The sequence below is a fragment of the Molossus molossus genome, unplaced genomic scaffold (assembly GCF_014108415.1).
Source record: "Molossus molossus isolate mMolMol1 unplaced genomic scaffold, mMolMol1.p scaffold_m16_p_20, whole genome shotgun sequence".
In the NCBI taxonomy this organism is placed as follows: domain Eukaryota; kingdom Metazoa; phylum Chordata; class Mammalia; order Chiroptera; family Molossidae; genus Molossus; species Molossus molossus.
In genome coordinates this window covers 135,215-159,933 of record NW_023425356.1, presented here as the reverse complement: position 1 = coordinate 159,933, position 24,719 = coordinate 135,215, and positions in this window count along the sequence as shown.

The following is a 24,719-nucleotide window of genomic DNA, read 5'->3' as shown; positions in this document are numbered from 1 at the left end:
CTAATAAAGAATTTCAGCAAGACTGTAATAATCAAATGTGTCCTTGAACAAGAACACTCTGAATGAAAATTGGTGAATGGATTTGGGAAGAATGGAGGAAGTTAGCATGAAGACCAGCCGGAAAGTTAATCCAATTATCTGAGCAGAGGATGGTCATACCCTGAACAATAATAATGATGGTGTAGGTGAAAAGATGTGTATATATCTGAAAATATTTAGAGGGAACATTTAGCTACCAAAGGCAATGGACAGTTATTCTGAGGAGCAGCAAGAAAAGATACATTGGGATAACAAGCAATGCATATCTCAGAAAAAATAACCATTTTTAGTTTTTCTGTAATACAATGGAAAGGTTTAACAAAGAATCAATTAAGTTAGAATGTTGCAGCAGAAAATGGAAAAAGTTTTGTTGGATTTTATTTACTCTGTGAAGTACTTAGGTCATCTGCTAAGAGTGAAGTGCAGATGAGGTTCATTGTGAATCACAAGGGAAAAGAACAAGAGTACAATTGATGCACAACACATTGTTTAACACATGCATAACCTAGTTTATGATAATGATATAAGAAAGACCTACATCCCAAAGGATAAGCCATTCTGTATGCTATTCTTGGGGAAACAAACAGTATCATAAACATGCCAATTCTTAGACTAAATTTTAATGAATAAAGTCACAATAAAAAATGCCAAAAAAAACTTTGATGTGAGATCCAGAAAAAGATCTAAATTCATATGGAAAATTAAAGATAAAAAATGGGAGAAAATACATTATACGCTTCACAACAGATTATAAGGCAATAGTAAAGCATGAATAGAGTAAAACAGAACAGAGTTCAGAAGAGGTTACATGTGTGCATATGTACATAAATAGTAACACATGTATATGAATTTAATGTAATTTTAAGAGCCATTTTCCAAATAAATGGTGACAACTGTTTCTCAGTAAACAGTATTGTGATAGCCGCATGGTCACTTTGGAAAGCAAAAATATTGAACTACTATTCATGTCTTACACTGAAATTAATTCAAAATGAATAACAAATATAAATGTATACAAAAATTATGTGAACTAAAATTTTTAAAAGTTAAAAATTTATCGGAGAATAGGTGACTTTTAATGGTGATATAAAACCTATCTAAATGACAAAATAAAACAATAAACTATGTCAAAAACAACAAACTGAGAAAAAAAAAAGCTGTACTAATGTCAGATATGAAGGCTAATTTTCTTAATATACAAAAGCTTCATGACAATAATAAGTCAAAAAAAGAAGAGCAAAAACAAAACAACCACTAAAATGTGATAAGCTTGACAGAGAAAGACAAGTACCATATAATTTTACTTACATGTGGAATCTAATGAACAAAATAAACTAACACACATAGTGGAGCAATTTCATAAATTCAGAGAATAGACAGCTGTCAGAGGGGAGGGGGTGGAGGGATGGGTGAGAAGGGTGAAGGGATTAAGTAAGGAAACAAAGAAAGATTCATGGACACTGACAACAGTATGGTGATTGCCAAAGGAAAAAGGGGCAGGGGCCGGTAGAAGAGCCTAAAGGGAGGATAAAGGGTGATAGAAGGAGACTTGACTTGGGGTGATAAACACACAATACAATATATAAGTGATGTATTATAAAATTGTATACCTGAACCCTATATACTTTTCTTACTGTTGAAAGTATTACAGATGTCCCCCCTTGTCTCCCCCACTCCCCCCTCCCACTCTCCCATTGCTTTCCCCAAATTATTGCCTGTGTCCATTGGTTGTGCATAAATGAATTTAAGTTCTATATAATTTTAATAAATAATATCACCCTAATAAATTTAATTAAAAATTGACAAAAAATTTAAAATAAATTAAAATAATTTAAAAAATGAATAAAGAACATTGAAAAGTTTCACTTAAACAACACAAAGAATCTGTGCCCATCTTTAAATTATATTGTGTTATTAGAGAGTCTTTTATATGTTTGGTATATGAATTATTTGTTGGATATGTGATTTGCAAATATTTCGCTCCCCATCGGTCGGCGTGTCTTTCATTCCCTTCACAGCATCTTCAGGCAGAATGAAAGCTTTGAACTTCTAAGAAGCCAAATACAGCAGCTGTTTCATTTTATGGACAGTGCTTTTGGCATCATGTACAAGAATGTATCATCTAACTCTAGATCCCCAAATTATTTATGTTCTCTTCTAAAAGTTTTATTGCTTTACATTTTATATTTATTTATTTTTTATTAATTAATTTATGTTACAGGTGTTTCTCCTTTTCCCCCCACTGATTCCCCTCTCCCCCACTCCCTGCCCTGTTTCCAGCTTTGTTGTCCAGGTCCATTGTTTATGCATACATGCATATAAGTTCTGTGGTTTATCTCTTCCCTCCCCCACCACCCCCTCTTCTGGGGATTTTCAGTCTGTATCCCACTTCCATGTTTCTGGGACTACCGAATTCCTCAGACTGTTATGTTCATTATATTTCACAAATAAGTGAGATCATATGAAACTTGTCTTTCTCTGTTTGGCTTGTTTCACTTAAGATGATACTTTCCAGGTCCCTCCATGGAGTCTCAAAGGATAAGAGATCTTTGTTTCTTACAGCTGCGTAGTACTCCATTGTGTATATGTACTACTGCTTTTTTATCCATTTATCTACTGATGAACACTTGGGCTGTTTCCAGATCTTAGCTATTGTAAATAGTGCTGCTACAAACATGGGGGTACCTATATTCTTTCTGATTGGTGTTTCAGGCTTATTAGGGTATATTCCTAGAAGTGGGATCACTGGGTCAAATGAAAGTTCAATTTTTAATTTTTTGAGTAACACCATAGTTTTTTCCATAGTGGCTGCACCAGTCTGCATTTCCACGAGAGTCCCCTTTTCTCCACACTCTCACCAACACTTGTTGTTTGATGATTTGTTGATGGCGGCCATTCTGACAGGTGTGAAGTGATACGTCATTGTTGTTTTAATTTGCATCTCTCTGATGATTAGTGATGTTGAGCATTTCTTCATATATCTCTTAGCCATTTGTATATCCTGTTTGGAGAGGTGTTTATTCTGCTTCTCTGCCCATTTTTTAATTGGGTTCTTTGTCTTCCTTTTGTGGAGTTGTGTGAATGCTCTATAAAAATTAGAAATTAACCCTTTATCTGATATATCATTGGCAATTATGCTCTCCCATACAGTGGGTAGCCTTTTTGTTTTGATGATTGTATCTTCTGCTGTGCAGAAGCTTTTGAGTTTGATGTAGTCCCATGTGTTCATTTTCTCCTTTGTTTCTTTTGCCTTAGGTAAAAATATCAGTGAAAATTCTGATGCGTATGATGTCTGAACTTTTGATGCCCACAGTTTCTTCTAGGATTTTTATAGATTTATGTGACCATTTAAGTCTTTTATCCATTTTGAGTTTATTCTTGAGTATGGTATAAGTTGATGGTCTAGTTTCATGTTTTTGCATGCAGCTGTCCAATATTCTCAGCACCATTTATTAAAGAGGCTGTCCTTATTCCACTGTATGCTCTTGCCACCTTTGTCAAATATTAATTGAGCATATTGCCTTGGGTGCATTTCTGGGTTCTCTGTTCTATTCCACTGGTCAATATGCCTGTTCTTGTGCCAGTACCAGGCTGTTTTGATTACAGTGGCACTGTAGTATAACCTGAAATCTGGTAATGTGATCCCTGCAACTTTGTTCTTTTTTTCAAGATTACTGTGGTTATTGGAGGTCTTTTTTGGTTCTATATGAACTTTTGAAGTACTTGTTCTAATTCTATGAAGTATACCATTGGTATTTTGATGGGGATTGCATTGAATCTATAAGATTGCTTTTGGGTAGTATGGACATTTTAATAATGTTAATTCTTACAATCCATGAACAAGTTATGTGCTTCCACTTTTTTATATCTTTCTGTATTTCTTTTTTCAATGACCTGTAGTTTTCTGCGAATAGGTCCTATATTTCTTTCGTTAATTTTATTCCTAGGTATCTTAATTGTTTTGCTGCGGTGGTAAATGGGATTGTTTTCTTAGTTTCTCTTTCTGTGAGTTCATCATTGGTGGATAAGAATGCCATCAATTTCTTGATGTTAATTTTGTATCCTGCTACTTTGCCAAAATCATTTATTAAGTCTAGTAAATTTTTGATGGAGTCTTTGGGGTTTTCTACGTATACTATCATGTCATCTGCAAATAATGACAGTTTCACTTTCTCCTTTCCAATTTGGATCCCTTTTATTTTTTCTTCTTGTTTGATTGCTGTGGCTAAGACTTCAAGTTCTATGTTAAATAAGAGTGGCAAAAGTGGGCATTCTTGCCTTTTTCCTTTTCTTTAGAGAAATGCTTTTAGTTTTTGCCCATTGAGTATGATGTTGGCTGTAGGTCTTTCATATATGTTCTTTATTATGTTGAGATATGATATCTTTATTCCCACATTGCTGAATGTTTTTATCAGAAAAGGATGCTGGATTTTGTTGAATGCTTTTTCAGCATCTATTGATATGATCATTAGGTTTTTATTCTTCATTTTATTTATGTGGTGTATCACGTTGATTGATATGCAAATATTGTACCAGCCTTGGATCCCTGGGATGAATCCCACTTGGTCATGGTGGATACTTTTTTTGGTGTATGGCTGGAGCCAATTTGCTAGTATTTTGTTCAGGATTTTGGCATCTATGTTCATCAGGGATATTGGCCTGTAGTTTTCCTTCTTTGTAATGTCTTTTTTTTTGGTTTTGGAATTAGAATTATGCTGGCTTCATAAAACGAGTTTAGAAGTCTTCCTTCTTCTTGAATTTTTCAAAATAGTTTGAAGAGAATGGGTGTTAGTTCTTCTTTGAATGTTCAGTAAAACTCCCCTTTGAAGCCATCTGTGCCTGGGCTTTTGTTTGCTGCGAGAATCTTGATTACATCTTCAATTTCTTCTGTTGTTATTGGTTCGTTCAAGATTTCTATCTTTTTCTTGTCCAGTTTTGGGAGACTATGTGTTTCTAGAAATTTCGCTTAGATTGTCGAATTTGTTGCCATATAATTGTTCATAGGAGTTGATAACAATCTTTTGTGTTTTTGTGGTGTCATTTGTTACTTCTCCTCTTTCTTTTCTGATTTTGTGTATTTGGGTTCTCTCTCTGTGTTTCTTGGTGAGTCTAGCTAAGGGTCCATCAATCTTGTTTATCTTTTCAAAAAACCAGCTTTTTGTTTCATTGATCCTTTGAATTTTTTTTTTTTTTGGGGGGGGGACTCTATGTCATTTATTTTTGCTCTGATTTTTACTATTTTCTTCCTTCTACTAGCTCTGGGGCTTTCTTTTTGTTTGCTCTTTGGTTCTTTAAGTTGTGAGGTTAGATAGTTTATTAGAGATTTTTCTTGGTTTTTGAAGTAGGCCTGTAGTGCTATGAACTTCCCTCTCAGAACTGCTTTCAATGCATCTCATAGATTTTGTGTAGTTGTGTCTTCATTTTCATTGGTTTCCATAAAGTGTTTGATTTCATCCTTGATCTCCTCGGTAACCCATCCATTGCTTAATAACATGCTATTTAGCTTCCATGTGTTCAAATGTCTTTGTATGTTCTTCTTGCAATTGATTTCTAGTTTCATGCCATTGTGATCTGAGAAGATGTTTGATATGATTTCAGTTCTTGAACTTGTAGAAACTTAGTTTGTGTCCTAACATGTGGTCTCTCTTTGAGCATATCTCATGTGCCCTTGAGAAGAATGTGAATTCTATAGTTTTGAGGTGTAATTTTCTGTAGATATCTATTAAATCCATTTGGTCTAGTGCTTCATTTAGAGTCTCTGTTTCCTTGCTAATTTTTTGTCAAGAGGATTTATCCATTGATGTTAGTGGGGTGTTGAAGTCCCCTGCCATGATTGTATTGCTATCAATTTCTCGTTTGAAGTCCTCCATAAGATTTTTAATATATTTTGGTGCTATTATATTGGGTGCATATATGTTTATCAAGGTTATATTTTCCTGTTGGATAGATTCTTTCAATATTACGTACTGGCCTTCTTTGTCTCTAGTTATGGCCTTCATTTTGAAGTCTATTTTATCAAATATGAGTGTTGCTAACTCAGATTTTTTTTCCTTTCCATTTGCTTGGAAGATTTTTTTCCATCCCTTCACTTTCAACTTAAGTTAGTCTTTTGTTGTGAGGCGGGTCTCTTGTAAACAACATATAGATGAGTCATGCTTTCTTATCCAATCAGTTACTCTGTGTCTTTTTAGGAAGAATTGAATCCATTTACATTTAAGGTGATTATTGATATGTAGTTATTTATTGCCATTTTTGTGTAGTGTGGTTCTATTTTTCTTTCTATTTCTCCTGCTAATTACAGCAGTCCTTTTAACATTTCTTGCAGTGCTGGTTTTTTGCTAATGTATTCCCTTAGTTTTTTGTTTTGTTTTGTTTTGTCTGAGAAGCTCTTTACTTGATCTTCTATTTTGAATGATAGCCTTGCTGGGTAGAGTAGTCTTGGATTCAGATTCTTGTTTTTCATAACCTTGATTACCTCATGCCATTTCCTTTTGGCCTGTAGTGTTTCTTGGAAGAAGTCAGCTGAGAGCCTTATGGGGTTTCATTTGTAGGTTACTTGTTGCTTTTATCTTGCTGTTTCTAGTATTCTTTCTTTGTCTTTAATTTTTGGCACTTTGATTACTATGTGTCTTGGTGTGGGCCTGTTTGGGTTCTTTTTACTTGGGGCTCTCTGTGCTTCTTGAACTTGAATGCCTTCTTCCTTCACCAAATTAGGAAAGTTTTATGTCACTATTTCTTCAAATATATTCTCTAACTCTTGCTTATTTTTTTCTTCTTTGGAGACTACTATGATGTGAATGTTATTACGTTTCCAGTTGTCCCACAGTTCTTTTACGCTGTTTTTTTGTTCTTTAATTATTTTTTTCCTTTTGGTTTTCTCATTGGTTGATTTTTTTCTACCCTGTTTTCTAATTCACTGAACTGGTCCTCAGCTTCCTCTACTCTGCTATTTACACTTTCCAATGTGTTTTTTTAATTTATTATATGTCATTCTTCATCTCTTCTTGGTGGTTTTTAATTTTCAACTGGTTGATTTTCAACATTTTTATGTCTTTATTCATGGTGCTCATGTCCTTACACATGCTGTTGAGCTTCCTCAAGATCATGGCTTTAAATTCTAGTTCTGTTAACTTGCTTAACTGCCCCTCATTTATCTCATCTTCGGTAGAGGTCTCTTGTTCTTTAATTTGGGTTTTGTTTCTGTTTTCCCCATTTTGGCTATCACAGTGGGGTTTGGAGTCTGTCAAATTTTCCCTGTGGGTGTTGGTGTTCTGCTGTTTGTGGCTCCCTTTTCTGGGTTTGGATGAGGCAGGGAGGACCCACTTTAAACACCACTGTCAAGTCTTCCTTTTCTGGTTAGAGTTGCCTGCCCAAGGAATGGTAGTTATCCTCTAGCTTTTTTGCCTGGAGGCTATTAGTCGAGGTCACCTGAAAAACCTTGGTTTCTGGGTTGACTAAAAAGCTTCCTCAGGTGCTCAGTGTAAGAGAATTTCCAGTGAGGCAGATGCTGGTTGTTAATGGGCCTCAGTTAGCATTTCAATGTCCACCAAGTGAGGTTGAGTCTCTGAGTGAGGGGGCTGCCACCTCTCCCCAGGGCCCTGGGAAGGAGTAAGATGACCACTGTCTAGCGTGGCTGCAACTCAGCAAAAGCTGTGAGCACCCTCCAAATCCCTAGCGTTCTCACACAGTTCCAGTGCAATCTACCTTCCCTCTGCCGGAGCCCAAGTTGAGTGATTGCTGCCAACTTAGCCTCTGTCCGGGCTCTGCACTGTGGAGCTACCTGGGACTTTAACCCGAGGGTGCTGCTCCCAGCTAAGGGTGACAGAGTCTGTAGCAGCTCCCAGCAAAGGGTGTAGCACCCAGCCGCGTTTGCAGAACTCAGTCAAGGTGGCCACAGCTTCCAGCCAAGGCTGCTGTTCCCAACGGAGGCCACAGCAGGTCCCGGTGGTGGCCACAGCTCCAAGCTGAGGGTGCAGGTCCAAGCCGAGGCCGCAGCAGATCCCAGCCCAGGCAGCTGTGGACCGTGGGCTCTTGGCCCCCTCTCGTGTCTTTGCAAGCCTACCAGGATTGAGTCATTGTCCCTGGTTATGTGGTCCTCCAAGCTGCCTTTCAGTTGCCCTTTCCTGACAATTTGTCTTTATTTTTGTTGTAATTCCAGTTTGGTCCTGGTAGATGGTCTGTGTAGCTTCTATTCACTCTGCCACCTTTTTTCTCTCTACATTTTATATTTAGATCTATCTATGATCCGTTTGAATTAATTGGTATACAAGGTATATGGTTTAGATGGATAATTTTTGGTCACTAATGTCTAGTTGTTCCAGCACCTTTTTATAAAAATGTCTATTCTTTCTTCATTGAATGAGTTTCTTCTGAAGCCTTGATTAAAAATAAACTAGTCACATTTGTGTGTGTTTATTTCTGGTTTTCTCATTCAGTTCCATTGATTGATGTGTTTTTTTTTTTAATTTATTTTTTAAATCCTCACATGAGGATACTTTTTTTTAATTTATCTTCAGATAGAGTGGGATACAGGAAGGCAGGGAGAGAGAGAAACATTGATGCAAGAGAAACATCAACTGGCTGCCTCCTGCATGACCCCAACCAGTGCCGGGGACAAACTGCAACCAAGGTATGTGCCCTTGATCAGAATTGAACCCAGGACTTTTTGGTCCATGAGCTGATGCTCTAATCAGTGAGCCAAACTGGCCAGGGCTGATGTGTCTCTTTATCTGCTATTCCATACTGTATTGATTGCTGTAGATATTGACTAAGTCTTAAAAATGTGATTTCTCCAACTTGATGCTTCTTTTTCATATTGCTTTAGCCATTTGAATTTCTTGTTATTTCCACATAAATTTTAAGATAAGCCTGCCAATATTTATTAAAATTTTGTTGGGATTTTTAATAGGGTTTACATTGAATTTACAGATTATCTTGTGAAGAACTGACATCTACAGTATGCTGAGCATTCAAATCATGAATATTATATGTCTCTCCATTCATTTAGGTCTTATTTGATTTTTTTTAAAACCGGTATTTGTACTTTTAATTATACAGACTCTGTACATGTTTTATTCATTGAGCTTCTTGAATCTGTAAATTTGTCTTTCACCAAATTTAGAAAATCTTTGGCCAGTGTTTTTTTGGTCCAGATATTTTCTGCACTTACCTCTTCTCTCCTTCTGTGACACAGGTAGGATAAATGTTGGGACTATTGATAATATTGCACAGTTCACAGAGGCTTTGTTCATATATTCTTACAATTTTTTCCTCTATGCCCTTCATATTGAATTTCTATTTATCTACCTTTGATTCACTGAATCTTTCCTTTGTCATAGCCATTCTGTTCTTTGGCTCAATCAGTGATTTTCAAAAATTTAAGACATTGTAATATCCAATCACAAAATTTCCATTTGTTTCTTCATACTGTTTGTATATCTCTATATACTCCTATTTATCTAATTTAAAGAGTGTTCATATTCACTTCAGAGACCACAATTATAAAAGCAGCACTAAAGCCTTTTCCTGAAAATTTCAACATGTATGTCATTATGAGATTAAGATTTGCATCTGTTGGTTATTTGTTCTGTTGAGAGTTGATCATATTTTTTGGCCTTTGTTGATTACATAATTTAAAATTGTGACTGGTACATTTTCAAAATTACAATGAAGGATCATGGCATATGATGAATTTTTTTTTTATTTGGTTGGCTGAATTTTATTGTCAAGTTAATATTATTTTGGATGCATTTTCAAGTAAGGCTCATGGATGGTGTGTTATAGAGAATTGTGTTTGCTCCTAAAATGTTATGAGTATTTATGTATAGCTTTTTTACTTGTAAGGGGATACTGAACACTCAGTACCATGCTAGAGAGAGATGTACCAATCAAAATTCTTGACTGGGATAACTTTAAACTTGACCAACAACCAGATAATGTACTAAATAAAATATTAATTAAGCTTAAGATGTTGTGTGAGTTTTCGAGACTAAAATAGATTATAATACTTTCAACAATAAACATACATTAAAAAAATAGATTGGACAAAAGCACAGAGATGAGAAACATCATGCAGGGGTACTATTGGAATTTAGTTTGTGCTAGAGCACATGGTAAAACAACAGGATGGCAAAGTCTGGACCAGTAGAACTAGACCAGTGCTTGAATGCCCTGAAACTCAAACTTTATTCATAGGAAATGGTATAGTAAAATTGGGTCAATCAATTCCCATCCCACTTCCACCTTCACCTGCAGATGTTTGCTATTAATGTTCTGTTTTTTGGCATGAAGTGTTGTACTTTTTTTTTCTCATGGCATTTTTATTCATTTTTTTAGTTGGCTCTATTACAGAGTTAAGTGACATTTTCAAGAATAACTCTTGATGTATATATATATTCCCTGAAAAAAAATTAACACGGTTTTGACAATGTCTGCCAGTTGTTTTTACACTTGAAAACAATATGGCTACAAATAATAGTTCAGTGTCACCTTTCTTTCAATGTCTGCAGATACTATCTATTATTTTCCAGCAATAAATATTGCTTTATGGATGTGTGAAGTCAGCTTAGTGTTTGGTACTTATAAGAGACTTTCTTTTTCTCTTAGGGCACCTGTAGAATTTTATTTATTTTATCCTTTAAGTTTAAGACAAAAAAAATTAACTGGGGATTTTGAATTTTTATAAGTTGTCCTCTATTATTTTCTTTTTTTAATTTTATTTTTGTTATAGATGTTTCTCCTTTTTTACACCATTGACACCCTCTTCCCCATCTGCCCCACCTCATCCCGGCTTTGTTGTTTATGTCCATTGGTTACGCATATATCCATATAACTTCTGTGGTTTATCACTTCCCTCCCCACAAATCCCTCTTCTGAGGGTTGTCAGTTGGTACCCTACTTTCATGTTGATGGGTCTACCCTATTCTTCAGACTGTTATGTTCATTATATTCCACAAATAAGTGAGATCATGTGGTATTTGTTTTTTTCTGCTTGGCTTGTTTCACTTAGAATAATACTTTCCAGGTCCCTTCATGTCATCTCAAAGGATAAGAGATCTTTCTTTTTTACAGATGCATAGTACTCCATTGTGTATATGCACCACTGCTTTTTTATCCATTCATCTACTAATAGACACTTGGGCTGTTTCCAGATCTCAGCTATTGTAAATAGTGCTACTATGAACATGGGGGTACATATATTCTTTCTGATTGATGTTTCAGGCTTCTTAGGGTATATTCCTAGAAGTGGGTTTACTGGGTCAAATGGAAGCTTAATTTTTAATTTTCTGAGGTAACACCATATTGTTTTCCATAGTGGCTGCACCAGTCTGCATTTCCACCAGCAGTGTACTACAGTCCCCTTTTCTCCACACCCTCGCCAACACTTGTTGTTTGATGATTTGTTGATTGCAGCCATTCTGACAGGCGTGAGGTGATACCTCATAGTTGTTTTAATTTGCATCTCTCTGATGATTAGTGATGTTGAGCATTTCTTCATATGTCTTTTGGCCATTTGTATTTCCTGTTTGGAGAGGTGGCTATTTAGTTCCTCTGCTCATTTTTTAATTGGGTTCTTTCTTTCTTTTGTTGAGTTGTATGAGTACTCTATATATTTTGGAAATTAACCCCTTTTCTGATGTATCATTGGCAATTATGTTTTCACATACAGTGGGTTGCCTTTCCATTTTGATGGTTATTTCTTTTGCTGTGCAGAAGCTTTTGAGTTTGATGTAGTCCCATGTGTTCATTTTTTTCCTTTGTTTCTGTTGCCTTAGGTGATGTATCAGTGAAAATTCTGTTGCGTATGATGTCTGAAATTTTGTTGCCTACATTTTATTCTAGAATTTTTATGGATTCATGAGTCACATTTAAGTCTTTTATCCATTTTGAGTTTATTTTTGTATTTGGTGTAAGTTGATGGTCTAGTTTTATTTTTTTGCATGTAGCTGTCCAATTTTCCCAACACCATTTATTAAAGAGGCTGTCTTTACTCCACTGTATGCTCTTGCCACCTTTGTCAAATATTAACTGAGCATATTGCCTTGGGTCCATTTTTGGGTTCTCTGTTCTGTTCCACTGGTCTATATGCCTGTTATTGTGCCAGTACCAGGCTGTTTTGTTTACAGTAGCTTTGTAGTATAACCTGATATCTTGTATTGTGATCCCACCTACTTTGTCCTTTTTCAAAAGTGTTGTGGATATTCAGGGTCTTTTTTTGTTTTCATATAAACTTTTGAAATATTTGTTCTAGTTCTGTGAAATATGTCATGGATATTTTGATGGGGATTGCATTGAATCTATAGATTGCTTTAGGTAGTATGGACATTTTAATGATGTTAATTCTTCCAATCCATAAACAAGGTATGTGCTTCCACTTTTTTATATCTTTCTCTATTTGTTTTTAATCAATGTCATGTAGTTTTTTGCAAATAGGTATTTACTTCTTTGGTTAAGTTTATTCCTATGTATCTTCATTTTTTTTGCCATGATGGTAAATGGGATTATTTTTTCAGTTTCTCTTTCTTTGAGTTCATCATTGGTGTATAAGAATGCTGTTGATTTTTTTTTTTATCCATTTTTTGTACAGATAGAGTGGGAGGGAGAGAGAGGAAGGGAGAGAGAGAGAGAAACATTGACGTGAAGGGACACATCGAGTGGCTGCCACCCGCACGACCAACCAGGGCCGGGGACAAACTGCAACCAAAGTACGTGCCCTTAGCGGGAACCGAACCCGGGTCTCTCTGGACTGCAGGCCGACGCTCTAACTGCTGGGCCAAACTGGCCAGGGCAAATGCTGTTGATTTTTTTACATGAATTTTGTATCCTGCTTCTTTGCCAAATTCATTTCTTTGGTCTAGTAGATTTTTGATGGAGTCTTTGGGGTTTTCTATGTATAATATCATGTCATCTGTGAAAAATGACAGTTTCACTTTCTCCTTTCCAATTTGGATCCTTTTTATTTTTTCTTGGTGAGTCTAGGGTCCATCAATCTAGTTTATTTTATCATTTTATTTTCTCTGAAAAAAAAAAGTGTATATTTTTTATTTGTGGTTTCAATTCTTTAATCCCAGAGATATTTTACTGTATTATATTTTGAGTAACTGGTGTGTTTGTTAACCTCTTTATTATTATGTTGTATCATTTGGCTTTACTTTTTAATCTATGTCTTCTATTTAATTATATATTTATTTATTTCCTTTACACTTATCTGTAAGATATTCTATGTACTTTCAGATATACTTTCTGGTTCTAATTTGTTTATTTTTTTTTAACCTTGCAAGACTCTTTTTTTTTTTCTCTCAGCTCTAATTTCTTCATTTCCATTTCTGCACATTGACTTGCCATGTTGTCTTAAAGCTTCTGTTTTATTGACTCTTGTTGCCTAAACCTATAGCATGAAAATTTTTCATGTAATTGTTCTGTTCCTGGGTTAAATTTCATTTAAAACTGGGATATTTGTTTCTTAATTTGTTCTATTAAGGTATGAATATTATCCTTGTAAAGACACCTTAATGGAATGAGATTATAAGGTCATAGTTTATAGGCTTACTTAGTTTTATAAAATGTTGGTTAGCTGTTCAATAACAATTGTTCAGTTGCATGGATCAATATTTCATTTCGATCATAAAGATTCCTTTTTTCACTCATATCCTGACAATCATTTGCATAATTTGATCTAATTTCTACCAGTTTGTTATCTGTAAAATAGTGTCTAATTTTTGTTTTTACTTTTTATGATAGCTAACAAGTTTCAAATTCTTTGATAAATATGCCTACCATTTAGTGGCTATAAGAGGTGGAGCCCAGGTCCAAGTGGACCAACTGGGGGTAAAGGAGACTAAAGAAGGCTAAGTCATGGCATGGTTTTAATATAACTGCTAAAGTTTGAAAATAAATACATATTGCTCCTAAGTAAGGAGGCATATTCTGTGGTGGGTGGCATGTAGCTAACTATATAGAGTCCAAATCCTGTACAGAGTCCAGCTGTTACAAGAGATACAGACTGGGGCCTATAAGTGAAACCTGGAAGATGAGACCTTTGGCATTCATCACAAGGACCAGCAGCTTCCTCCTTTCTTAAGTTTCTGGGGAAATGTTGAGTAGCAAAAGACAATGGCTTGTTGTAAAAATATATGACTCTATTCCTAATAGTGGAGAATATTAGATAAATATTAAAGTTGTATGGAATTATAAGATGTTTTCAAATCCACACATACACATCAAATCCACACAATATACACTTTACATATAACTTATCTTTGTACATAAGTTAAACAATACTACCTCTAAGATATAAACCACATTATGATTTTCTATGAGACACACATGGTTCTAAGCCCAGTTTTCTCAGGTACTGCTTAGCCTCATTATTAGGGATATTTAGTAATGTGGTTACCCAAGACACACAAACTAATTTCCTTTGTTTAATTCATCACCAGGATCACTGTGGTCAGTGGGAGTGGCAGTCCTATAGGCCAGTGAAGACTAGCTGGAACCCTAAAGTGCAGTGATGTAATAATACACAAGTCACAGAATTCTGCTGAACCCTTAGCGATGACCTGCCTCACAACAGTCCTGGCTGTGTACTCAGCACTGGTCAGGACAGTGATTTAGTGAGAAGATATTCTCTCAAGTGACTTGCTGTCATTGACAATAATTTGTTTATACTGATTGTCCTTGTAATTTTATTCTTTGCCATCATCAACTGACACCCCGAGAGTAGAGTTTGGTGGAGATAGGTACCTGATTTGAGTGCCTTTTTAAAGAGTTGAACCACAAAGCATAAACAAAAAAAATAAAACATCTGGGAAGCAGATATTTCAGCAAAATTCTGAAGACGACATGAGGTATGTGTTTAACACATTCTCTGGGCATAGGGTAACCAACTACTGTTTTCTAGAGAAAGATAATTTCTAGTTGTGATGAGGGAGAGAGAGAGGGAAAGATGGATGCAGGGGAGGGAGAAGAGAATAGAGGGGGGTAAGAAAGGGAGTGGGAGAGAGAGAAGAGCAGAGGGAGAGAGGGAGGGAGGGAGAGAGACTGAGAGGGATGTGTGTGTGCTGGCCTTTGTGAGAGCCCAGACAGTTCGAGAGGGAATTCAGATGGTCAGGTCCCTGTCTCTGTGGCTAGGATTTATGCTACCTGTACCATGTAACTCTGGGTTACTCTGCTTATAGACATAGTGGTTGATTAGTATAATATTTCTTAGAAAATGTATTTTCCTTTATTTTATTTCTGCCTAAGGGCATTGCATAAGTAAATGATGTTGTTACCAGTTTTCCAATAGTACTTTCTTCTGTTAATCAAAAAGAAAGTCTGGTTCATAGAACTGAAGAAAACATTGAAAAAAAAAACAAAACACCAAAATAAAACAAAAAACTTTGAACACTTAAAACTGGTTGTGGCCCTGGCAGGTTTTGCTCAGCAGTTAAAGTGTCAGGCCTACAGTCCAGAGAGACCTTGGTTCAGTTTCCTCTAAGGGCATGTACCTCAGTTGCAGTTTGTTCCCAGCCCTGGTTGGGTCGTGCAGGTGGCAACCACTCAATGTGTCTCTTTTATGTTGATGTTTCTCTCTCGTGCCCTCTTTCCCACTCTATCTGAACAAAAAATAGAAAAAATGTCCTCGGGTGAGGATAAAAAAATAAATTAAAAAAAATAATAAATGTGGTTGTGCAGGAATGAGAGTATAATGTCAGAAAGACTTTAGTTACCCTGTGGTAAAAGGGATTGGCTTTAGACTATGCAGAAGTCAATGTGGGGCTCCTTTGTGACATGGAAGGAAACAATGTGATACACATACAAATACCCTTTAACAATGATGGTTAAATTAAGAAGAAAGTTTTGATCTTTATGGAAAACTGGAAAACTGAAATAGTTTTGTTACTATGGAGATTAAAAGTAAACAAGTAACCACTATGAGGAAGAACTGTTAACCAGTGGTGGCAGGGAGACATTGGAGCCAACCCCAAAGTTCCAAGCGGTGGCTCACATTTTTAAAGAGAACCAATATTTAACTGTTAGAGATTTCTGCATCTTCCAGTAGACCTTTGGAGAAGGCTGTCTTCATTTCACTTTCAAATACAAATAGTGTATATTTAGAGAAGTATTGAGTATAGACTGTAAGACAGGTAGACATACATTCACACCTACTCATATATACACACATATAGAACATAGCCCAGGGAAAATAGATATTTACATCTAACATAATTGCCCATCAATTATGTGGTAGGTCTAATTACTTGCCTCTCAAAAATACGTTATACCTCTACTTTATTAGTTAGACTAGATTAGGCTTTAGTGACTGCTACACAAATGAATCCATTTCTTGTTTATAGAACAAATTAGCATATATGTGCAGGCCACTAGGACAAGTCTCTTCTATGAGATAATTAATGGGGATGAGATGATGCAAACTTTCTTATCATTAACATGCAACTTTTAAATAGACCCCAGGGTATCAACATCCCAGTCAGCTAGGAAAGGGAGGAGGATATAGGGCACACAGATGTGTATGGCAATGCCCGGAAGTAGCACATGTCATTTTTACTCATTTTCCATTGTAGAAACCAAATCACATGGTTGTTAAATCCAGGTAAAATAAAAAAAAGCAGTCTCAGTTCCATTTACAAAGAACCTTCATTTTCAAACCCAGTCATCCATGATATATAGTGATAATAAATATTACTGTGTATTTAATATTTTCATAGAAACCACGTGACACTATCCACAAAGATGGAGGCCATGTGTGTTTACTGACCATGTCACATAGTAGACTCTGATTGTTTAATTGACAGATAAATATTTAAAAAAAACCGTGGACCACATCTTTACTATTTTTAACTTTTTAGCAAAGTTAAGTTATTAGATAATGCTTTGCAACATAGATATAAGGCAGTGGCCCTAACTCAAGGCTATAAGATTGGAAAGATTCTTCTTTTTCAGACAATGTATTCTGCATCTCTCCTAATGAGAAGCTAACTGAGGCTGCTAAGAATGGACTATTCAATAGGATCAAAGGGATGTTGGGTCTAGATAAAACCCAGAAATGAGCTGAGTGACCTGCCCAATAGTCCATACAAGGTTGCTCAGTACAAAAATAAACTCACATGCTTCTGCATTGTTTCAAACATGATCACCAGTAGAAGCAATAAATTCTACAGGAAGAGCACTTGAAAAAAACTGGAGCAGTCCAAGGAGATCAGTGAAAATTTATTGGAGGAAATAATGGGAGAGGAACTAAGTGAGTTAAAGTTTTATGAGAGAAACATGGAAGAATATGTTACTATGAGCCATATAAGGGTATGCTATATTGCCAGGAAGGTAAAAAGTCACTCATAACTTAAAACAACCAAAAAGTGGTAGGATCCTCAAGAACCGAACTAGAGGTAGAGTACAGAGATACCCAATCAAAGACCCCATCACATCCATGTATTTTCTTTCTTTTTTAAAAAATTAATTAATTTATTTTTGTTACAGATGATTCTTCTCCCCCCCCCCCCCACTGATTCCCTTTCTCCCCGTTTCTCCCTGCCCTGTCCCCAGCTTGGTTGTCCATGTCCATTGTTCATGCATACATGCATATAAGTTCTGTGGTTCATCTCTCCCCAACCATACTCCCTTCTGGGGATTGTCAGTCTGTACCCCACTTCCACATCTCTGGGACTACCGCATTCCTCAGACTGCTATGTTCATTATATTCCACAAATAAGTGAGATTATATGAAACTTGTCTTTCTCTGTTTGGCTTGTTTCATTTAGGATAATACTTTCCAATCACTCCATGTAATCTCAAAGGATAAGAGATCTTTCTTTCTTCCAGCTGCGTAGTACTCCATTGTGTATATGTTCCACAGCTTTTTTATCCACTCAGCTATTGGTGGACACTTAGGCTGTTTCCAGATTTTACCTATTGTAAATAGTGCTGCTACAAACATGGGGGTACATATATTCTTTCTGATTGGTGTTTCAGGCTTCCTTGGGTATATTCCTAGAAGTGGGATCAGTGGGTCAAATGGCAGTTCAATTTTTAACTTTTTGAGGTAACACCATAGTGTTTTCCATAGTGGCTGCACCAGTCTGCATTTCCACCAGCAGTGTACTACAGTCCCCTTTTCTCCACACCCTTGCCAACACTTGTAGTTCGATGAATTGTTGATGGCAGCCATTCTGACAGGTGAGAGGTGATACCTCATTGTTGTTTTAATTTGCAACTCTCTGATGATTAGTGATGTTGAGCATTTCTTCATATGTCTCTTAGCCATTTGTATGTCCTGTTTGGGGAGGTGTCTATTTAGTTCCTCTGCCCACTTTTTAATTGGGTTCTTTGTCTTCCTTTTGTTGAGTTGTATGAGCACTCTCTATATATTGAAAATTAACCCCTTATTTGATATATCATTGGCAATTATGTTCTACCATACAGTGGGTAGCCTTTCCGTTTTGATGATTGTATCTTTCACTGTGCAGAAGCTTTTGAGTTTGATATAATCCCATGTGTTCATTTTCTCCTTTGTTTCTATTGCCTTAGGTGATGTATCAGTGAAAATTCAGCTGCGCATGATGTCTGAAATTTTTTTGCCTACAGTTTCTTCTAGGATTTTAAGGATTCATGAGTCACATTTAAGTCTTTTATCCATTTTGAGTTTATTCTTGCATAGGGTGTAAGTTGATGGTCTAGTTCCTTTTTTTGCATGTAGCTGTCCAATTTTCCTAATACCATTTATTAAAGAGACTGTCTTTACTCCACTGTATGCTCTTGTCACCTTTGTCAAATATTAATTGAGCATATTGCCTTGGGTCCATTTTTGGGTTCTCTGTTCTGTTCCACTGGTCTATATGTCTGTTCTTGTGCCAGTACCAGGCTGTTTTGATGACAGTGGCTTTGTAGTATAACCTGAAACCTGGTAATATGAGCCCTCCAACTTTGTTTTTCTTTTTCAAGATTGCTGTAGCTATTCGAGGTCTTTTTTGGTTCCATATGAACTTTTGAATTATTTGTTCTAATTCTGTGATGTATGCCATTGGTATTTTGATGGGGATTGCATTGAATTTATAGATTGCTTAGGGTAGTATGGACATTTTAATGATGTTAATTCTTCCAATCCATGAATAGGGTATGTGCTTCCACATTTTTATATCTTCCTCTATTTCTTTTTTCAATGACCTGTAGTTTTTTGCAAATAAGTTTTTTATTTCTTTGGTTAATTTTATTCCTCGGTATCTTAATTGTTTTGCTGCAGTGGTAAATGGGATTGTTTTCTTAGTTTCTCTTTCTGGGAGTTCATTCTTGGTATATAAGAATGCCATCAATTTCTTGACAGTAATTTTGTGTCCTGCTACTTTTCCAAATTCATTTATTATAAGTCTAATAAATTTTTGATGGAGTCTTTGGAATTTTCTACGTATACTATCATGTCTTCTGCAAATAATGACAGTTTCACTTCCACCTTTCCAATATGGATTCTTTTATTTTTTCTTCCTGTCTGATTGCTGTGGCTTAGACTTTCAGTACTATGTTAAATAAGAGTGGCAAAAGTGAGCATCCTTTCCTAGTTCCTGTACTTAAGGGGAATGCTTTTTAGTTTCTGCCCATTGAGTATGATGTTTGCTGTAGGTCTTTCATATATGGCCTTTATTATGTCTAGATATGATCCCTCTATTCCCACATTGCTGAGTTTTTTTTTAATCAGAAATGGATGCTGGATTTTGTCAAATGCCTTTTCAGCATCTATTGAAATGATCAGGTGGTTTTTATTCTTCATTTTAATTATGTTGTGTATCACGTTTATTGATTGGAGGATATTGTACCAGCTTTGCACCCCTGGGATGAATCCCACTTGGTCATGGTGGATAATTTTTTTGGTGTATTGTGGGATCCAATTTGTTAGCATTTTGTTCAGGATTTTGGCATCTATGTTCATCAGGAATATTGTACTCTAGTTTTCTTTCTTTGTAGTTTCTTTCATGTAGTTTTCTGGTTTTGGAATTAGAATTGTGCTGGCCTCATAAAACAAGTTTGGAAGTCTTCCTTCTTCTTGAATTTTTTGAAATAGTTTGAGGAGCCACTCCATCTGAACAAAATATCAAAAAATGTCCTCAGGTGGGGATAAAAAACAAACCAACCAACCAACCAACAAACAAAAGAAATAGTTTGAGGAGAATGGGTGTTTGTTCTTCTTTGAATGTTGGGTAAAACTCTTCGGTGAAGCCATCCGGGCCTGGGCTTTTGTTTGCTGGGAGAGTGTTGATTACATCTTCAATTTCTTCTGTTGTTATTGGGCTTTTCAAATTTTCTATCTCTTCCTGGTCCTGTTTTGGGGGACTATTTGTTTCTAGAAATTTGTTCATTTTGCTTAGATTATTGAATTTGTTGCCATATCATTGTTCATAATAGTTGTTAACAATCTTTTGTATTTTGGTGGTGTCAGTTGTTACATCTCCTCTTTCATTTCTGGTTTAGTGTTTTAGGTTTCTCTCTTTGTTTCTTGGTTAGTCGAGCTAAGGGTCCATCAATCTTGTTTATCTTTCTGAAAAACCAGCTCTTTATTTCATTGATCCTTTGAATTGTTTTTTGCACTCTATGTCATTTATTTCTGCTCTGATCTTTACTATTTCCTTCCTTCTACTTGCTCTGGGGTTTTCTTTTTGTTTGCTCTTTAGTTCTTTAAGTTGTGAGGTTAGATAGTCTATCAGAAATTTTTTTTCTTATTTGAGGTAGGCCTGTAGTGCTATGAACTTTTCTCTCAGAACTGCTTTCATTGCATCCCATTGATTTTATGTTGTTGTGTGTTCATTTTCATTGGTTTTTAGGACATTTTTAATTTCTTCCTTCATCTCCTCAGTGACCCATTCATTGTTTAATAAAATGTTAGTTAGCATCCATGTGTTCAAATGTCTTTGCAAATTCTTCTTCTTCTTTTTTTAAAAAATCTTTACTGTTGAATGTAAAATGTATTACAGATGTTGCACATTTTCCCCCCATTGACCCCCTCCTCCTCACTCCCGTCCCCCTCCCACCTTTTCCAACACTATTGTCTGTGTCCATTGGTTATGCATATAAGTTCTTTGGTTCATTTCTTCCCACCCCCCCCAACCTCTTTTTCTTTGAGGTTTGTCAGTCTAGCAATGAATTTTTGCTTCTTAATCCCTTCACCTTTTTCACCCATTCCCCCAACCCCCCTCCCAACGAGCAACCAACAAAATGTTCTCGGTATCTATGAGAATGTTTGTGTTCTACCTGTTCATTTTGTTTGTAGATTCCATTGTTGATAGATATGTATTCATTGCCATTTTGTTTGTTCATACATTTTATCTTTCTTTTCAAAAAGACCCTTCATCATTTCATATAATAATGGTTTGGTAGTGATGAACTCCTTTAACTTTTCTTGTCTGGGAAAGTTTTTATATGGCAATCAATTCTAAATGACAGCTTTGCAGGATAGAGTAATCTTGGTTGTAGGTTCTTGCTTTTCATCACTCTGAATATTTCTTGCCACTCCCTTCTGGCCTGCAAAGTTTCTTTTGAGAAATCAGCTGACAGCCTAATGGGAACTCCCTTGTAGGTAACTAGCTGCCTTTCTCTTGCTGCTTTTAAGATTCTCTCTTTGTCTTGAACCTTTTGTATTTTGATGATGATGTGTCTTGGTGTGGGCCTGTTGGGGTTCATCTTGTTTGGGACTCTCTGTGCTTCCTGGACTTGTATGTCTGTTTCCTTCACCAAGTTAGGAAAGTTTTCTGCTATTATTGTTTCAAACAGGTTTTTGATTTCTTGTTCTCACTCTTCTCCTTCTGGCACCCCCAAGATGCGAATGTTGGCACACTTGAAGTTGTCCCAGAGGCTCCTTACACTATCCTCATTTCTTTGGATTCTTTTTTCTTTTTGCTGTTCTGATTGGGCATTTTTTGCTTCCTTATATTCCAAACCGATGGTTTGCTCCTTGGATTTACGTACTCTATTATTGAAGCTGTGTAAATTATTCTTTATTTCAGTTAATGCCTCCTTCAATTCTAACTGTGTATCCATGATTTCTGACTGGTCCTTTTTCATGCTCTTGAGGCCCTCACTAAGTTCACTAAGGTTCTCACTAAGTTCATTGAGCATCCTTATAAGCAATGTTTTGGACTCAGTATCTGTTAGGTTGCTTAAATCCATTTCGCTTAGTTCTTTTATTGGGGGTTTGCTTTGTTCTTTCATTTGGGCCCTGTTTCTTTGTCTCCTCATTTTGGCTGCCTCCCTGTGTTTGTTTCAGTGTATTACTTAATGAGAGGTATGGGGCTTGCTGAGACCAGATGCTGCTCGTTTGAAAGAATTTAGGAAAAACCTGAAGCAGGATCCAAGACAGGCCAATCCTATGGTTAAGCAAGTAGCAACAGCTTGGGTGGGCTTGAAAGTTGGGTGGGGCGGGGCGGGGTTTCAGGGAGTCAACAGGGTGGGGCTACCAGTGTGACCCAGGTTTCTGGAGTCCCAGATATGGCAACTGTCTGTCGCCCCCGGGAAGGGCTCACCAAAAGAACAAAGGCCTCTTACAGCACCTTTGTCCTTGAGAAAGCCCCCTCTCCAGCCCTCGCTCCAGTGCCAAACAGCTCAGTTCTTCCCTGTATGTCTCTGGCGCCCCTGGAGCAGCCTCCCCTCCAAGCTTAGAGGGAGAGAGTCTGATAAGTTCGTGCGGGGGCCCTTTAGGGAGCTGCCTGGGGCTCCAGCTGCTTCAGCTTCCCTGTGCCTCAGTTCCTGCTGGTTTTTCCAGCCAGAAGTTATGGGGACTTCTCTTCCTGGCACTGGAACCCTGAGCGGGGCACCTGATGTGGGACAGGGACCCCTCAGTACTCAGGAAGGACCTTCCCAGCCTCGGGAGCCTCCTGATTGTTATCTGCCACACTTGGGTGTTGGACCAGCCCCTCGCGCCTCCGCCCCTCCTACCAGTCTGGATGTGGCTGCTGCTTTAATTTTGTAGTTGTAGGACTTCCATTCAGCTTGATTTCAGGCGGTTTTAAATGATCGTTGTTCTGTAGTTTAGTTGTAACTTTGATGTGGTTGTGGGAGCGCAAATTCTTCTTGCAATTGATTTCTAGTTGCATGCCAACTGCTTGCCAACTGAGGAGATGCTTGATATGATTTTAGTCTTCCTGAACTTGCAGAGACTTAGTTTGTGTCCTATCATGTGGTCTATTTTGAGAATGTCCCAAGTGCACGTGATAAGAATGGGAATTCTGTAGTTTTAGGATGTAATTCTCTGTAGATATCTATTAAATCCATTTCGTCTAGTGCTTCATTTAGAGTCTGTTTTCTTGCTAATTTTTTATCTAGAGGATCTATCCAGCGATGTCAGCGGGGTGTTGAAGTCCTTCTCTATGATTGTATTGCTATTGATTTCTCCTTTGAAGTCCTCCAGAAGATTTTAAATATATTTTGGTGCTCCTATAATGGGTGCATATATGTTTATCAAGATTATATCTTCCTGTTGGATAGATCCTTTCAATATTATGTAGTGGCCTTCTTTGTCTCTAATTATGGCCTTCATTTTGAAGTCTATTTTATCAGATATGAGTATTGCTACCCCAGCTTTTTTTTTCCTTTTTGGTTGTTTGGAAGATTTTTTTTCATCCCTTCACTTTCAACCTATGTTAGTCTTTTGTTGTGAGGTGGGTCTCTTGTAAAGAACATATAGATGAGTCATGCTTTCTTATTCAATCAGCTACTCTGTGTCTTTTTATGAGAGTACTCAATCCATTTACATTTAAGGTGTTTATTGATATGTACTTATTTGTTGCTATTTTTGTTTAGCGTGGTTCTATTTTTTTTGTTTTTTCTCCTGCAAATTACAGCAGTCCTTTTTACATTTCTTGCAGTGCTGATTTGGTGCTAATGTATTTTCTTAGCCTTTTTTTTTTGTCTGGGAAGTTCTATTTTGACCTTCTACTTTGAATGATAGCCTTGCTGGGTAGAGTAGCCTTGGATTCAGATTCTTGTTTTTCAGACCTTGATTACTTCATGCCACTCCCTTCTGGCCTGTAGTGTTTCTGTTGAGAAGTCAGCTGAGAGCCTGTGTGGTTTTGTTTGTAGGTCATCTGTTTCTTATCTCTTGTTACCTTTAGGATTCTCTCTTTGTCTTTAATTTTTGGCATTTTTATTACTATGTGTCTTGGTGTAAGCCTGTTTGGGTTCTTCTTACTTGGAGCTCTCTGTGCTTCTTGAACTTGAATGCCTTCATCCTTCACCAAGTTAGGAAAGTTTTCTGTCATTATTTCTTCAAATATATTTTCTAACCCTCTCCCATTTTTTTTCTTTTCGGGGACTCCTATGATGCGAATGTTATTATGTTTCCAGTTGTCTCATAGTTCTCTTAAGCTATCTTTCTGTTTTTTAATCATTTTTTCCTTTGGTTGTCTGATTAGTTGATTTTTTCTACCCTGTCTTCTAAATCACTGATCCGGTCCTCAGCTTCCTCTACTCTGCTATTTATACTTTCCAATGTGTTTTTTATTTCTTATATGTCATTCTTCATTTCTTCTTGGTGGTTTTTAATTTCCAACTGGTTGATTTTCAATATTTCTATGTCTTTACTCATGGTGCTCATCTCCTTCCACATGCTGTTGAGCTTCCTCAAGATCATCACTCTGAATTCTAGTTCTATTAACTTGCTTAACTGCAGCTCATTTATCTCATCTTCGGTAAAGGTTTCTTGT